Genomic DNA, 17,854 nt, shown 5'->3' with positions numbered 1-17,854 from the left:
ACATATGTATATGTGCATGTGTATATGTAAATATCAATGCGAGTCTGGCATTGATATTTGACATGACAGCAGAGAGGTGAATTTGGCATTAATATTTGACGTCTGGGCATTACCTCATCATTTAGTCATAGATGATGAATGGGTAAGTCGGTAGAAATTCATTGTTGAACTTTAAAACTAAATAAAATATGACAAAATAAATCATATGCTGAGATGAGATGCAAAGCTGTATGAAGCCGTTCCATCGATGGGTGTAAAAATATCTCAAGAGCGAAAAGTTGAGGAAAAGTTAAAGTAGCTGATTGTTTTTTGCTTGTTTGTTCTCCTCTTGCTATTTCCTTAAAATATCCACAGAAACCAGGCCTGTCTTTCCACCAGATAGCATTCTTTGACTCTGGGTATAATAGCAAAACAATGAAAAACACAGTAATTTGAGCAGAATCAGATTACATTCACATTACTCTTTGTTCCAACACAGTCTGCTTACCTGTGACTGGCCTGGCCTACGAGGTGGTGATAAACCTCCATCTGAGTCCCATCTACTCAGTGGCCGCACCCTGGGTGGAGACTGTTTGGTTTCTGAGGGCCTCCTTGGAGGAGACTGGTCAGAGTCTGAGGCGTCTCTCTTCAGGGGCCTATTCTTTGGGGGTGACTGTTCAGAGTCTGAATCATGTCTATTCTGATCCTTCTTAGCCACCGCTGACCGATCCGGTGAGCGTTTTCTACTTAAGGATTACTTAAGGATGAGCTGAGCTTGCTTTTGTTGAAGTCTGAGTCTGACAAGGACAGTTAATTTCTTGTATTAGATAAGTTGATCTGTGAGGGAACCACAGAGGTTTGATATTAGCAATCATGTCAAACGTTATTATTATTATCTAAATGAGGAGTTTTTCTTTTGTAATGACTTTTGAAAAACCTCCCTTTAGAATACAAATGAAAGATTTGTTATTAGATCATGGTATGTGTGTAAAAAAACTCATATTAAATGGTCCTCTGTTTTTTACTTTTATTCATATTGACTTGCCACACCAGCTTTACAATTTAATTGGATCACTCACCTTTACTTTGCACCTTTTCTGACTTCTCTGAACGTTGCCTCGGTGGTGACAAGTCTGGGGAGTCCTGCCGACTTCTGGGAGGAGAGAGAGCCAAAGAGTTGTGCCAGGTCTTTCTGACAGGAGGATCGCGTCCTTTTCTCTTTGAAGACAACTCTGGTGAGTAATTTTGACTTCTGCTTAATGTCTTAGCCTCTGTATTTTGGTGTTCTTTTCCTTTTCCTTCCTCTGTGTCGTCATTTTGATCCACTGTCAGGATAGTAAGTAAAAGTAGTAAACAACAGTCTTCATTTATACAAACACAAATCCTTATTTAACTCAAACTACTTTCCATCTGTTGCTGGTCCTAAAGACTTCCATCTGTTTCACTTCCTTGGGTGAAACAGATGTGTCAATCATCTCAGCAATCTGGTGACATAACAAAAATGACCCAAAATACAAACATACCCATTTTAAAATAGTAGAAACAGCGCTGGACAACAACGGAGGCATCAACTAGCTTAACGGCTAAGCCATACAGCTAAATCTGTGGCAAAACGTCGGCACCCTTTCTCGGAAACCTTGTGCCACTTCTCTTTTGTCTTTTAGACTTCGGGGAATCATTGTCGGCTGATAAATAACGTTTTAAGTTGTCAGCCTTAGAAAGTTCCTGTCCTTTCCTACTGCCAGTGGAAGCAGCTTCATTGTGTTGTTGGAAACTATGGGTTGTGCTTAGGTTCAAGAATGTCAGGATAGTTTGGATAGAGGATGCAAGGGGTAGGGTTGAAACTGAGCCCGGCTATTATCCCTAAAATCATAAATATTGATAACAAAAGTAATAATAATAATAATACACATGACTTAACAGCAGTAGAGTTAGCAAATACAATAATAAAAATAAATAAATTTAAAACAATTCCCCTCAGGACAAATAAAGTATATCAATCAATCAACCAATACAAATAAATTATGAGGTTTTTGAGAAATGTACCATTGCTGACTCCAATTTCACTCCAGGTGCAGTGCTGTAAAAGTATTTGTGTGAAGGGGGGGAAAAAAGCTATCCAAACTTACCTGGGCCTGTGTAAAAAAGTAATTGCCCTGTTGTTCAATCATTAATTAATTCATTGTCATTAACCATTTATTGCTGAGGTGCAAAAGCGAGAGTGAAATATAGTGAACATGAACTGTGTAGTTATTTATTTTTAACTGATATCAGTAAGAGGAAGTTAAAGTATCACAAAAAATAGATCATGTGTTGGTGTTGTTTCTACGTCATCATAACAATAATGGTCCAGGATCAACATCACAACTGACCAGTGATCATGTCTGAGCCTTCAGTTAGCAGGAGCAGCAGAAGCCAAGAAGTTGGCTAATCCTTTTAAACTATCTCTGGCAAACCAACATAAACTAATTAGGCTAAACTAAACAGCAAACCTAACTTGAAAATGTATTTACTATCTTGTATAAATGAATAAAGAAAACACTTATGCTGACCAATTGTTCTAGAATAGAGTTTCATATAAACAAGCACAAAAAATAATTGGTCAGTACCAATGTTGATCCTGGATCAGCATTATTATGCTGATGCAAGAACAACACCAACACAAGGACATCAGATACACCGTCACTCATCATGAAAACCACCATGGCCTCAACATAAAAGGGGGTTAGAGATACCTCTGTCACCACAGCTATTAACACAGTGCAGCATGATAGATGAAGATGCTAAGCTGCTGTTCTTAATTATTTGTACCTGCTTGGTAATTTTTCTTATTTGCATTTAGTGGGACCTGGTGTTGTGCTGCTGGAATCGTAATTTCCCTAAGGGGACCTCCCCAAAGGATTAATAAAGTTCTATTTTATTCTAAGTTTGTAGTTAAACTGACTTGTTCCCATGTTAAAATGTTTCATCTATATTCCATCAGATCCTGCTCTGACCTTTCTGTGTTGGAGATGTTGGATGAGTGCTTTAAAAGTGTCACAGTGGCTTTAGGAGCAATTCACACCAGCATCCAACATGTAAAGGTACAAAAACACTAAAGCACTGACAAAACACTTATTGTTTGTTAACATTTTTAATAGTTGCAGAACCAAATGTGTAAAGTTCTCCACATCTGTTTCAGACAAAAACGAGTGCTTGAATCCTTCGCACTTGTCCTAGTGAACTTCAATAAGGGTGTCCCAAAATCAAACGAACACTGCAGCATCACTGAGAGTTAAAAACTGTCTAAATTCTTTCATCTTTAATAAAATGATCAGTGTTGCTCCTTTACCAGGTGTAACAATTAAGTTTAACATCCAGGCATTCATGAAAACAGAATTTATTAAATTCAATGGAATTAGAAGTTAACATGAAGTTAGCTCGCTAGTTTCCACCTAAACATGATATACAATGTTCTGACTGAGAGATTTCTGAAAGAATTAAAACATACAGCTCTGCTTTCACTTCCAACAAAAATGAAGACAGAAAACTAAACAGTAGTGACTTTTGTAGGGTTACTGAAGTTGGGCTAGCTGGTATATAATGATGTGCTACGTGATCACTAGCGACATAGCTATGTTAGCATAGCATAAACACAGTGAAGCTGGAGGATGAATGCTAACTTTTTTCCATTTGATAAAAGTTACGTGAGGGTTCCCGATGGTTAGGGACAAATGCAATCGCATGGCAGGATGTTGTAAATGGACCAAACTTCAGTCAGGAAAATAATTAAGAAAATCCATCCACAATACGAGGTAAGTCATTAACATACTGCAACAACATGAGAATAGAGCAGCTGCGAAAGAATTCAGCATTAATGGCCCACCAATCAGTAGTGATTTTGGTTGGCCCTGGTTTGCCCTCATGGATGAGGTGATAGGACAGAGGCCTTCCATTAGGCCTCCTGTCCTAATTTTCTTGTTTTCTTCTTCTTTTTTTTCCAGCCGATGATCCAGTGGATTTTTTAGTGTCCTTTCTCACCGTCCCTTTTCCCCTCTGTCTTTTTCCCCTCTCCTTTTATTGAAATTCTCTTGTCTACGTCTTTTCCTTTCCTATCCCCCAGTCATGTCTGTTCAGATTGTAATAATTTAAAAGTTCCTAAATAAATAAATAAATAATAATAACGATCAATCAAGTGGACCAGTATGGCAAAGCGGTAATGATCCACTTGAAAAAACAAATCTTTTAGGCATTTTTCTTGGCTTTCAGACAATAATTCTGATTGCTACAGTGCTGAACACGACAGGCAAAAAAAAAAAGAACGCAGTTTAAGTAAGTTGCCAGCAGAGATGGGCGTTACTGTAATCAAATTACTTTTTCCAAGTAATGAGTAAAGGATTACCATTTTTTTTTTAAAATAGATTACTGTTACTTTCTCATAAGCATGCTGCGTTACTAAACCGTGATTTTGTTTGTGAGAATATCTCATTACAATGACGTACAAGCATGCGATGTCGGTGGCACCAACAGACGTGTGTAGATCAACAATGAATAATATGGCATGTGGGAGAGAGTACAACGTGCCGTGTTTAAAAGCTGCCACAGAAATTGAAATTCATTTGCATACTAACTGCCGAGTGGTCTGCTGAATACAGTGTGAGCCTGCGCACAAACAGCACGGAGGGAAAGCGCAAATGAGAGGTGAAACCTATCATCTCTGTTGTGCCTTTTCCAGTGGCCTTTTCACCTACTGTAGTAAATATCTTGTCCATATTGAGTTTGTAATCTTTTATTTTTCTCAACTTCTAAAAGTTTGAGTTAAGGGGGGAAGATGTTTGTTTAAGCCCCCTCTTGTCCCAGCGTATAGCCTACCCCGATTTAGACGCTAATTTGATCCATAATGGCTGTACAACATAGAAAGTCAACGTATACCTCTTACAACCAAAGTAGACTAGCACGTATAGTGCGTATTAATGAAAGCAGTCATTCAAAAACACTTGTCACGGCTGCACAGCAGTCGTGTGGTGAATTGAGAAAAGGATCCAAGATGCAGGCACTGACTGGGGTGCGAGTGAAAATTTATTTGCAGAGGTGATAAAGTGACAAAACAGGAAGAGCAGAGCGGGGAGTAAACAAACCTAAACTGGGAAAACTAAAGAACAAAACTTAAACCAGACACTCACGGGAGGAGGAGCGAAATGCACAAAGAGAGATGGCAGAGAGACGCAGAATGAATACCAGGTAACAGAATAATGCAGACTGACATGGAGTTAAACAGACAACGCGACAGAGAGCACAGGAAAACACAGGGCTTAAATACACGGGGAGTAATCAGGGAATGGGCCACAGGAGGGAGACACAGCTGGGAGCAATAAGGCTAACGAGACAGGGGAGAGGTAAAACTGAACACACTGACATGAGACATGAACTTTCAGAATAAAACAGGAAACTAACAGACACAGAGAACCAGACCGGACACTGAACTTGACAGGCAGACTCATGAGCAGACACAATAACACCATGGACAGACAGAGGGAACACAGAGAAGTGGAAGCAGGCAGGCAAAGAACAGAAACCTAACAAATGGCAAAATCACAACAGAATACACACTCTGAATGAACAAAAGCATAAGGAACACAAAACACTGAGTCCTCAGACTCAGGACCATGACAACACTGCCTACTACTGTGTCTGAAGGTGAGGTATTGCCACCGTTAGTTTAGGCTTATAGAGATATGTGTTTAAAAAAAAAAAGACCACTAAATGAAATGTAATCATTATATGTTTGTTAAAAGCTAACTTGCATTCCATGAACAGCCACCGCACTACCTGCTGCCTAGTGATGTGCGGATCGATACTGAAATATCGATTCTTCCGATACCAGTCATTTATGTTCTAGAATCGATTCTAACATTAAAATATCGATAATTTAGTAATTTGTAGTTTATCATTAACAGGAACACAGTGGAAATAAACTATATTATTTGCATTGTCTACATTGGAAGGAACTACTTCCTTATACGCCTTTCATAGTCATGTGCGAAATACGGCTGTATAAATGTGTCGCAGCCCCTGGCGTGCGCACTCACAACAATGGCTGAGCGTAATTGGAGTTGTGTGTGGACGTATTTTACATCCACAAACAGCCGAGAAGTGGTTTGCGATACATGTGGCAAGAAAGTGAAGTGTTGTGGCAAAACCACTAACCTTGTCAAACACCTCAGAGTAAATCATATCACAGAATATGACTAGCGTATGTTGAGGCGAACTGAAGAGGATGAGAGGGACAGGGACAGGTGCTGCTAGGGCGAGACAAACGTCTCTCACGGAGTCCTTTAGTGCTGCAGGCAGGCAAGGTGTTCGAATAGTGCACAACTTCAGTTTTTTTATTTCTATATGATGAACTCTGCATTATTAAGTGATAAGAACAAGTAATCTCACGTCCTGTAATCATTATGACGCTATAATTTGAGATACAATAAAAGATACAATAAATAAAATAAGTTTTTGTACAAAGTATTGTTATCAGATCAGTATCGTCGATACGACTCTGAATTTTACTTGGTATCGGATCGGGAAGGAAATCAGTGGTATCGCACATCACTACTGCTGCCACTCCTCCATTGTCCACAGTAGCTGCAGCTGCTATTCCAACTAAGGTGAAACCAACAGCCCCCAGGACAATAGCAGCAGAGATCACTGCTGTACCTGAGACCAGGAAGAAGCACTTGGTTACTGATCATCAGGATGCTTCACAATGAATACATGTCTTGACACGTATGACTTTACCTATGAGTTTTAGAGATAAAAATAAATAAATAAGCAAATAGGTTTGTTACCTGCCCGGCTGTGATGGCTAAGGCTGTCACTGAAACACAAGAAAGAAAACAAAAGATCTTACCACAGCTCAGTCTGGAAATATTAAGACATAGGGCTGGGCGATATGACCCAAAATTCATATCTCTATATTTTTTAGCTGGATGGCAATATACGATATATATCTCGATATTTTTTTTAAAGCCATAAGTTAAGAACAAAAAGAGAGTTCTTAGTCAAAGCTGTGTCCCAGATGTCACACAGGCACTTTTATTTACATACAGTGTAGATCAGGGGTCTGCAACCTTTATCATCAAAAGAGCCATTTTGCCCCTCTTCTGCCAAAAAAAAAATCGTAGGGAGCAGCAAAAAAATAACGTAATAATTTAACTTTTCATCCTTTTTTTTATTTTAGCTGTTACAACCACTGAATAAAACAAACAGAAGTGCAATGTGCATTTGTAGGCCTGCCTTTAAATAAATTAAACTGTTAACTGTAGGCCTGTTAACTGTAGGCGTATATTTTTGTAAAAGTAAAATAAAACTAGTCCACTTTAATATAAATAAAACATTTAGCTGCAACTTAACAGCTTTTAAAATAAAAAGAAAATTGGGAGAGTCTTTGACAAGTCCATGTCAGTGTTCTCTCGTCCTCTTTGGGTTTTTTGCTCAGCCAGCAATCAACTGAAGCACCTGAACATACAAAAAATCTACATCAGCTCGAAATCTAAAATATTTTTTTGCTGAAAAATAATAGCTTGTAAAATACTATTGTCCTTACCATTTTAATGTGACTTCTGTGTCTGAAGTTCGCTGGAGATCTTCCCTATGTCGGGGCTGTAAGATGTGACTTTGATCTTCATACAGGACTGTATAGGCTCTCATCTTTGAGGCGGGAGCGGTGTTTGGACTTTATAAAATTCATGCTTGAGAAAACTTGCTCACATAAGTATGTTGAGCCAAAGATGGACAAGACTCCAAATGCATACTTTTTCATGTTAATATATGTGTCAGGAATGGCACCCCATGTTTCAAAAACAAGTTTGTCGGGTGGGGGAGTTTTTCCATATCACTCCGTTTGTGCTCTTTAGCGAGCGTAGCCTTCTGACGGGCGACTTCTTCAAGATCCGCCGTCAGTGTTTTGAACTTATTTACCCACAAATCTTTATCCGCTATGTCGGCCAGTTCAATTTCTAGATCAGACTTACATACTCCGGTGAATGCAACTGTGTTCAGGAGAGATGGGTCGATGTCCAGCGGTGTGACAGGGAAAGAGAGAGTATGTTTCTCCTTTCTGAAATCACTGAATCTTTCTCCAAATGCAGCTTGCATTGCAATGATGGCACGGTGGAAATATTCATAATTTATTTCATTGTTCGCTTCTTTGAACTCTCTTAGGGAGGGGAAGTGAGAGAAGGTACGTTTTTGTGCATCTCTTGCGAACACTGTCATCTTGCGCTCAAATGCCAAAACATTCTCCAGCATCTGCAGGGCCGTGCTTCCCTTTCCTTGTAGATTTGTATTCAGCGTGTTCAAGTGACTTGTCATATCCACCATGAAGTAAAATTTACCCAACCAATCAAGGTCTTCCAGTTCAGGATAGCGGAGGCCTTTGCTTTCCAAGAACGTTTTCACATGCTCCAGACAGGTAGCGAAGCGTTTCAGCACCTCTCCCCTGGACAGCCACCGGACTTTGTTGTGCAGCAGGAGAGCTGAATATGCGTTGTCAACTTCTTCTAACAATGAACAAAACGGTGGGTGGCTTAACCCGTTCGCAATTATTTTGTTCACTATCTTGATAACGAGGTTCATCGCTTCGACTCATTCGGGGGGGAATGTTTGTGCGCACAGTGCTTCTTGGTGGAGGATGCAGTGAAACGCCATCAGCTCTCAATCCAGTGACTTTTGAAGCAAATTCACAAAACACATTTCTTTTCTTTTTGTTGTCTAGTTTTTCTGTTTCCCCCCTGAGAGATTACCACCTTAACGTGGTCAGGCGGTGTGATGGCTGCAGTTACAGCCACACAGTGGTAACATTAGTGTAGAGGCTTACACACAACACTGCATTCACATTTGTCTTTCTTTAAATATAAGGTTTAATTTACAGGATAATAAATAACTGGTTTTGGTCTCAGTTAGGTTTTTGTGTGTTTTACCCCTTTTTGTGATTTTTAAGTTATCCCCCTTTGTCTCGTTTAGTGAGGTCAGTTTGTTTGAGGTATCAGTATTGGTTGCTGTTAACTTTGAGTAGAGTTCTGTTATTTTGACCTCTTTTATGGGCCCAAGATTTAGATTTTTTTGTATAATTTAACCAACTATGTTGTTGGGTTAAATAAAAAACAACTTTTTTTGGAACTGTACTGCGGTGGCCCTGAGAGGCCAAACGGACTGCAACTTAAGAAAACACCAGGAATAAGAAAAGCCCTACAAAAGCACACAAAACACAACGGAAATAGGAAAAACGACAACAGAAATAGGAGAAACAAAGCAGAAATAGGAAAAAAAATTTCCAAAAACACAAGGGAAGTGTTTCTGGGGAGACAATAATCCGACGGACCAGTTGCAGGAACCAAAATATGCTAAGAATTGCGCTGGTAGACACTTAAAAGAAGTGGAGGATCTATCAGTTTTGGAAAGAAACAGAGGAAAGAAAAGATGAGAGGTAAGTGTGTTAGCCTAACTATTAGCCTAAAAATCCGTCATCATATGAATGATGATAAAACACGCCTACCATGTTTTGGGTTTCTGCAACTGGTCCGTCAGGTTATTGTCTCCCCAGAAACGCTTCCCTTCCTCTTGTTCTTCCTTTTTCCTATTTGCGTTGTGTTTTATGTGCTTTTGCAGCGTTTTTCTTACCGCTGGTTGCAGTCCGTTTGAACTCTAAGTGCCACTGTACTTTAACCTGTGTCTGACTTTCTTTCAATGCTCGATCCATTGCAGGGGGTTTGCATGCCTCAGTGACCCTAAAAGCTAGATCAGCGGAAGCTTAGCCTTCAGGTGTTGGTCAGGTCTTAGGGTAGAGGCCTGACAAAGTGCAATCCAATTACATGACAAAAACAGTTATCTGGAGCACCCCACCCAATCAACCGCCCTTAAGTGTTAAGTCCCCAGTTTATCATTTCTGCAAAGAGATATTGCTGCTCAGTTTTAACAGATGTTTTTCAATGTTTTGATTTTTGCTGCTTTAAGAGCCATGAAGAAACTAGCATTTTAATCTTTTCTTTTTTTCAGTTTTATTGGAGAGAAGGCCGGCATTTCCTTAGCAGATGTCTTAGAATGAAGCCATAACATTATAGGACATAGGAAAGTGAAAACATTTAGTTTTGGTGCGAACTCTTCCTCTAAAATCTGATTCGGATGTCATATAATCTAATTAGTGATATCGTCATTTCTTCTTCCAGAAAACATGCAGGGCTTGCAATCATTAAAATACTGAAACCATCATAACATTTTGACTTTGTAGTAACAAAAACATTTAATAAAGACACCTGCTTATCGGTTCCACTTGCATTTTAGCTACAACCAGCTGATTTCAGGCACCAGGGGAGGAAAATGGTAGTGCAGTATACAGCCTGGATATTGAAATTACTTTTTTGTATTGCACAAAAGGACAAGAGAGATTTCTTTCATTAGTAACCACAGCATCTTTTTTTATCATGTAGAGAAAACTGAGACATACTGTTGAAATTGCACTTCTTTTTCCAATATTGAGATAGCTCAGAAATGAAATGTGCAGTTAAACTACTTTACACGGGAGATTTTCACTGGTGGCATGTATGTAGCCCTCGATGTAAAAATGAGTTTAACATCTGTGGCTTAAACAGACAGTGTATGGGATGGAAATCATGAAACATCTGTGTACATCTTGTTGGATTCAGATGTGTAAATCCACTGAAAGCAGTAAACCTCAGGCCAAGATCAGCTGATCACAGACTGTATACAGGTTTCAGTTCAAGGAGACAGATTATTGTAAGTAGCCTCTTAACAGCTTAGTATTGACATATGTTTCTCTCTCTAAATTACATTGGAAATACAGTAAAGGCTCACAGTCAGTGTGACAGGAAACAGAGGCACAGAGTTTTAGAAACCCGTGCAATGTGAAAGCCCTTTTTTCTGACAGTTGGAGCTACCCTATGAGCAAGCACTTGGGGATGGTGGGATGGAAAAAAAACCCTTTTAAGAAACCTTTGGCAGAATGAGGCTCAAGGACGAGCAACTGGTTGGAGATGACAGAAAAGGCAAAATAAGAAACAAATCAAGAGCATACGAGGACAGGACAAAACACATGATGGGAGGAAGAGGACCAACGTTACTGACATGCAGTAGTGATATATTAACACACTGAGAGTAAAAGACAGAAGTGCTCAGTGCATGATGGGAAGTGAATCAGCAGTTGTGGCCTATAACAGCATAACTAAAGGATGGGACAGGGTCAGCTGATCCAGCTGTAGCTATAAGATTTATCAAAATGGAAAGTTATGAGTTCAATGTTAAAAGACGAGAGCGTTTCTGGTTAAACAGGACAGGGACAGGAAAGCTGAAGGCTCAGCCTCCCATTAGACTCATTAGACCTCACCAGAGTGAACAACTTTCTCTGCAGCAACACAACTCATAACTTTTATTCACACCCTGTCCTGATACTTCTGTTTCATCTGCTATAAACAATAACCATACACTATTATTGCAATCTGGACTACAGCTCAAAAGTTTGTAGAGAATTAGAAATGTCTTATCTTAGTAAAAATCTTTTTGATGTTTTACTAAATTATTCAGAAGCGTAAAGAAATATAAATAATTAATGGTAACATTTATCATAAATCACAAATGAGATTTAGTGGAATATCTACTAAGTGTTGTTGAGACAACGTCGGTCTCTCTGATTCTTTTTGTCTTGGTAGAGATCACGCAGAGATGTTTCCAAATTTCACACAATCCTTTTATTACCCATCTTCCTTACAGATGCATCTGGAGATCAGCACACTGCATCCTGTGCAGTCCTACTCTAAAGGCTGATCTGAAGAGTTTCACACAGCAGTTACAGTTATAGTCTCTGGCATCCAATTTCTACAGTAAACCCCCCACATTGGAAAAACACTGGTAAAGTGGCCAGGGGTGCTGACACCCTGACCCCCATCTCCTTTTAAATCAAATCAAATCACTTTTATTGTCACATCACATGTGGAGGTACACTGGTACAATACATGCGAGTGAAATTCTTGTGTGCGAGCTTCACAAGGAACTGAGGTGTGCAAAAATACAATACCATAAGAACAAGCAAAATATAAGAATGGCTAAATCTGAGAGTTATATGAATAAATATATGTACAATATAAGAGTGTATGCATTACTGAATGTGTATACTAAATGTGTTTTTCTACGTGTCTCTCATTTATATTTTATATATATATATATATATATATATATATATATATATATATATATATGTGTGTGTGTGTGTGTGTGTGTGTGTATACATATTTTACAAATGAAATAGAGTAAACAATAAAATATATAAAATATACAGAGGTTGGTAGTTAGACATGTGCAAAACAAGTGGCATTTATATACAGTATGGAGTGCATAATGTTGAAGTTCCAGTAGTGAAGCTGAGGTGTCTATGAAGTGTTCAGCAGTCTGATGGTCTGATGGAAAAAGCTGTCTCTCAGTCTGCTGGTTCGGGACCGGATACTGCAGAACCTCCTTCCTAGTGGAAGTAGTCTGAACAGTTTATGGCTGGGGTGACTGGAGTCCTTGATGATCCTCCCCGCTTTCCTCAGGCACCGCTTCCTGTAGATGTCCTGGAGGGAGGGAAGCTCACCTCCAATTATCCGTTCAGAACACCGCACTACTCTCTGGAGAGCTTTGCGGTTGTAAGCGGTGCTGTTGCCATACATCTAGTGAGGATGCTCTCAATGGCACAGCGATAGAAGATCCTGAGGATGCGGGGGCTCATGCCGAATCTTTTCAGTCTCCTGAGAAAGAAGAGGCGCTGCTGCGCCTTCTTCACTGTTTTGTTTATGTGTCCTGACCACGTAAGATCCTCAGCCAGATGTACACCAAGGAACCGGAAGCTGCTCACTCTCTCCACAGCAGCGCCGTTGATGGTGATGGGGGTGTGTACTTCTTTGCACCTCCGGAAGTCCACTATCAACTCCTTTGGCTTTGCAACGTTGAGGGTGAGATGGTTGTCTTGACACCAGTGGGTCAGGGTGCTGACCTCCTCCCTGTAGGCCGTCTCATCACTTTTGGTGATAAGACTCACCACTGTAGTGTCATACGCAAAGGGTCCAATGTGAGTCGGGTAGTGCAGAGCAAACGAAGTCCCTGATCAACTTCTCGAAGCATTTGCTCACGATGGGGGTCAGGGCTACAGGTCGCCAGTCATTCAATGAGGAGATGGTGGCGGATTTGCACAGGTCTGCACAGAAACAGAGAGTGAGCAAAAGCAAGAACTGATGGAAAATGTGACATGACTGTGGCATGATACGTTACCTTGGTAATGCAAAGATCTGGTTGTTTAGAAGCCAGCATGAAGACCTCATGAGGAACAGGCGAGTAATCAGCTGATTGTTCACAAGTGACTGAGGGACAGGAAGGTGGAGGAGCATCCCCTAAAAAAGACAAGCACACGGACAACAACACAGGCATACACCGAAAGAGGAGAGGGAGAAAGAAGCAGGCCAGCAAAAGAGGGCAAGAGAACCATGACAATCTACAGAGGCCCATTTTCATTTGGTACATCGTGTTACCAGATGTCAGTTTTTAATGTTAGATCTCAACTTGTCAGTCAAGAAACCTTTTTCCAAAGATATCAGCACAAACCGAAATCATTGTGCGGATTAAAAACAGTAAGTTGTTGAAGTTTGTAATGGATGATGTTTGTAATCTGATTAAATCAGATGTGTTCCTGGTTTAGAACCATGTGATCTGTCAACATAGGAGTGATTGTTACTAGAAATGGGCCCATGTATAACTGTGTAGACATTTCCTAATACATCATGGGTGATTTAACATAAATGATTCATTAAACACACATCTGTGAAAACATTTCTGATAACCGTTTTGTTATATTATGTTAAAGTAAATGTGAATTATTAATAAAAGGAGAATGTTTGAATCTGACCACAAAATTTTGAGCAGTAGTGTGTGTTGTATGCATGTGTCTGTCTGTATCTGATCAGGATTATGTCATCAGTGTCAACAAAATGCTCTTTTTTTTTTTTTAGCTGTGTCTATCATCAAAATTAAGTTGGAGTGTTTAAACCCTGACAGCGAACTCTGCCTAACAAGTCCACTTTGCTCATTGACTTAAATTAAACCACTTAAACTAAAGAAACAATAAATGTGTCTGGATCATCCCAGGTTTTGTTTTTAACCTCATTAAAGCAAGTTGACATTTTCCTCTAAAGGGGCTGCAACACCCAGCTGCACAAAACCTTCACTTTTTTTTAACAGTTTCACTCTTTGAATATTTTTCATCTCTTACCATCAGAATTCTCCAAAAGATTTTTAGAAGAAATTAATTTTCTTTCATGCATCACCAACTGAACCTTTTATGTAAACAATTCAAGTTCCAACCTAACCTCATTTAGTTTTGCTTAGCAAAGTACTTGTAACTCTAATAATTAGTAAGAGTATATTTCTTATCATCTATTGCTCATCTGACCTGATAAACTTCAATTAACATTATAACACAGGACTGATTGTCTCTAAAAATGGGCTCCTGCACACTTGCAGACATTTTTCCATCACAACTTATGGATGATGAATGATTTGATTAAAGCTGTGAAAACATTACTGATAAACTTCATGTGATATTACATTAAAGCCAATTTCCTATTAAAAGCAGGGACTTTTGAGCAGTAGTGTGTACTGTATGTTTGTATGTAACTGTGTCTGACCTGGATTTCATCACCAGTTTCAAATAAGAATTTTCTTTAAAGTCTGTTTTTAAATACAAATGAAGTTCAACTTTAGCAAGGCTGATGGTAAACTGGCCCTAACAAGTCCACTTTATTGCGTGCTCATTGACTTTCTCCTATCAGAGCTGTTTAACAAGTCCACTTTATACATGCTTATTAATCTATCACGCTTATCAGTGGCTCATGCTTGCTTAAAGCCTATGTCTGAACTTGACCACAGAGCCAGAGCATCATTCAATCCTACCTGATGCCTATCCTGGCAGCAGCTCAAGGATGACAAACTCCACTTTCTCTGCATCAAGACAGCTCATAACTGTTTAACAGTCTCTCCTGATAGTCTCATATCATCTTCTCTAATCAATAACCGTACACTATAATTACAATGTAGACTACAGCTCAAAAGTCTGAGGTGAATTAGAAATGTCTTGTTTTCTGAATAGACTCACATTTGGTCTCATGTTGAATCACAGCAATTAATCAAAAGAGTAAATAATCATATAAATGCTTAATATTAACACTGATCACAAATCATGAATGATTTTGAATAGAATATCTACAGAGGTGTTCAGAGACCCATTTTCAGCAATAATCCCTCCTGTGTTCAGTGGTACATTGTCTTATCTAATGCAAATTTAACACATTAAAGCCAAACTTATCACTCAAAACAGCTTTTTAAGAGATTTTAGCACAAATTCAAACTATTGTGGTGATTAAAGAAACAATAAATGTGTCTGGATCGTCCCAGGTTTTGTTTTTAACCTCATTAAAGCAAGTTGACATTTTCCTCTAAAGGGGCTGCAACACCCAGCTGCACAAAACCTTCACTTTTTTAACAGTTTCACTCTTTGAATATTTTTCATTTCTTACCATCAGAATTCTCCAAAAGATTTTTAGAAGAAATTAATTTTCTTTCATGCATCACCAACTGAACCTTTTATGTAAACGTCTCAAGTTCCAACCTAACCTCATTTAGTTTTGCTTAGCAAAGTAGTTGTAACTCTAATAATTAGTAAGAGTATATTTCTTATCATCTATTGGTCATCTGACCTGATAAACTTCAATTAACATTGTCTGTGAAGGTTCTCAGTCATCCAGGTCATCGTAGTCAAAGGAGCTTGCAAAGAAAAGCGTCTGGACTTCTTTAAGTTACTTGAAGACGTTTCACCTTTCATCCGAGAAGCTTCTTCAGTTCTGAGGTCAAATGGTGGAGAGTCCCAGATATAAACCTAGTGGGAGTAACCCCCCCACAGAGGGACAAAAGGGCCCCCTGATGGTCCTCTAATCGCCTGAGCCAAGGTGTGAAACTGGGTGTGGGTCCCAATCAGTCACAGTTTCGGGTGAGTTCATTGTGAAACCTGGCCCCACCTTATCATGCGAATTCCTGAGATCAGATGGCCCAGGATGTGAGTGGGCGTTAAGGCGTCTGGGAAGGGATCTCAAAACTGGATTATAGATGGCAGAGAGTTGGTGTCGTAAACCACCGCCTCTGTTCAAAGATGGTCGCTCACAGTGGACATATATGGCTTCTTTCACTCCTCTTTCAAACCATCTGTCCTCTCTGTCCAAAATGTGAACATTGGCATCCTCGAAAGAGTGTCCTTTAGGGCTGGGCCATATTATACCGTTCACGGTAATACCGGTAATATTGTTAGGCAACGATAGGAAAATGAAATATCGCGATAGAATATGAGTAAAACGCGCATGCGCAGTGCCTTTGTTTTCATACGCACATGGCTGATTGTTGAGTGAAACAAATGAACCAGAATTGGTTTGTAAAAATGGTGCAACTTCAGTGATGTGGAACTGGTTTGGTGTTTGTCCGTCAGATACACGACAAAGCACATTTTTTTGCAGAACATGCAAGCTGCCGTCGTTATTGTCGTATTTGTCAGACTAAGATGCTCTTAAATCTGGGAGTAATCTGGGTCCTAAACTCCGTCTTTTTCAGGTCAAACGAACACTGCAGCATCACTGAGAGTTAAAAACTGTCTAAATTCTTTCATCTGTAATAAAACGATCAGCGTTGCTGCTTTACCAAGTGTAACTATGAAGTTTAACTTCCAGGCATCCATGAAAAAAAATTTATTACATTTAACGGAGTTAGAAGTTAGCAGGAAGCTAGCGGAAGTTAGCTCGCTAGTTTCGCTAGTTACCTAAGCATGATATAGCATGTTCTGACTGAGAGATTTCTGAAAAAATTCAAACGTACAGCTCTGCTATCACTTCCAACATAAATGAAGACAGGAAACTAAACAGCAGTGACGTTTGTAGGGTTACTGAAGTTGGGCTAGCTGGTATATAATCATGTGCTACGTGATCGCTAGCGACACAGCTATGTTAGCATAACATAAACAGTGAAGCTGGAGGACGAACACTAACACTTTTCCACTTATAAAAATTAATGTTAAGGTTCCTGATAGTTAGAGACAAATGCAATCGCATGGCAGGATGCTGTAAACGGACCAAACATCAGTCAGGAGAACAACTGAGATAATCCATCCACAATACGAGGTTAGTTATTAATATACTGCAACAACATGGGAATAGAGCAGCTGCCAGAGAATTCAATATTAATGAATCAATGGTACAGAAGTGGGCAGCACGGTGGCACGGTGGTTAGCACTGTTGCTACACAGCAAGAAGGTCCTGAGTTCAATTCCAACATCAGGCCGGGGTCTCTCTGTGTGGAGTTTGCATGTTCTCCCCGTGTTTGCGTGGGTTCCCTCCGGGTACTCCGGCTTCCTCCCACCGTCCAAAGACATGCAGCTTGTGGGGATAGGTTAACTGGAAAATCCAAATTGCCACTAGGTGTGAATGTGCGAGTGAATGTGAGTGCGAATGGTTGTCTGTCCCTGTGTGTTGGCCCTGCGACAGACTGGCGACCTGTCCAGGGTGTACCCCGCCTCTCGCCCTATGACAGCTGGGATAGGCTCCAGCGCCCCCCGCGACCCTGAAAAAGGATAAGCGGAAGCGAATGGATGGATGGTACAGAAGTGGAGGAAGCAAGAAGAATGAGTTTAATAAAGTTTGAGTTATCTGACTGCTTTGTTTCGCTTAATGTGCCTTATAATCCCGTGCACCTTATGGTCCGAAAAATACGTACTGCACACTGCAGTTTAATGTTGCAATGCACCTCTTTTTAACTTCAGTGGATATTA

This window comes from Rhamphochromis sp. 'chilingali' (assembly GCF_963969265.1).
Source record: "Rhamphochromis sp. 'chilingali' genome assembly, chromosome: 19".
Classification (NCBI taxonomy): Eukaryota; Metazoa; Chordata; class Actinopteri; order Cichliformes; family Cichlidae; genus Rhamphochromis; species Rhamphochromis sp. 'chilingali'.
This window is presented reverse-complemented; position numbering follows the sequence as displayed.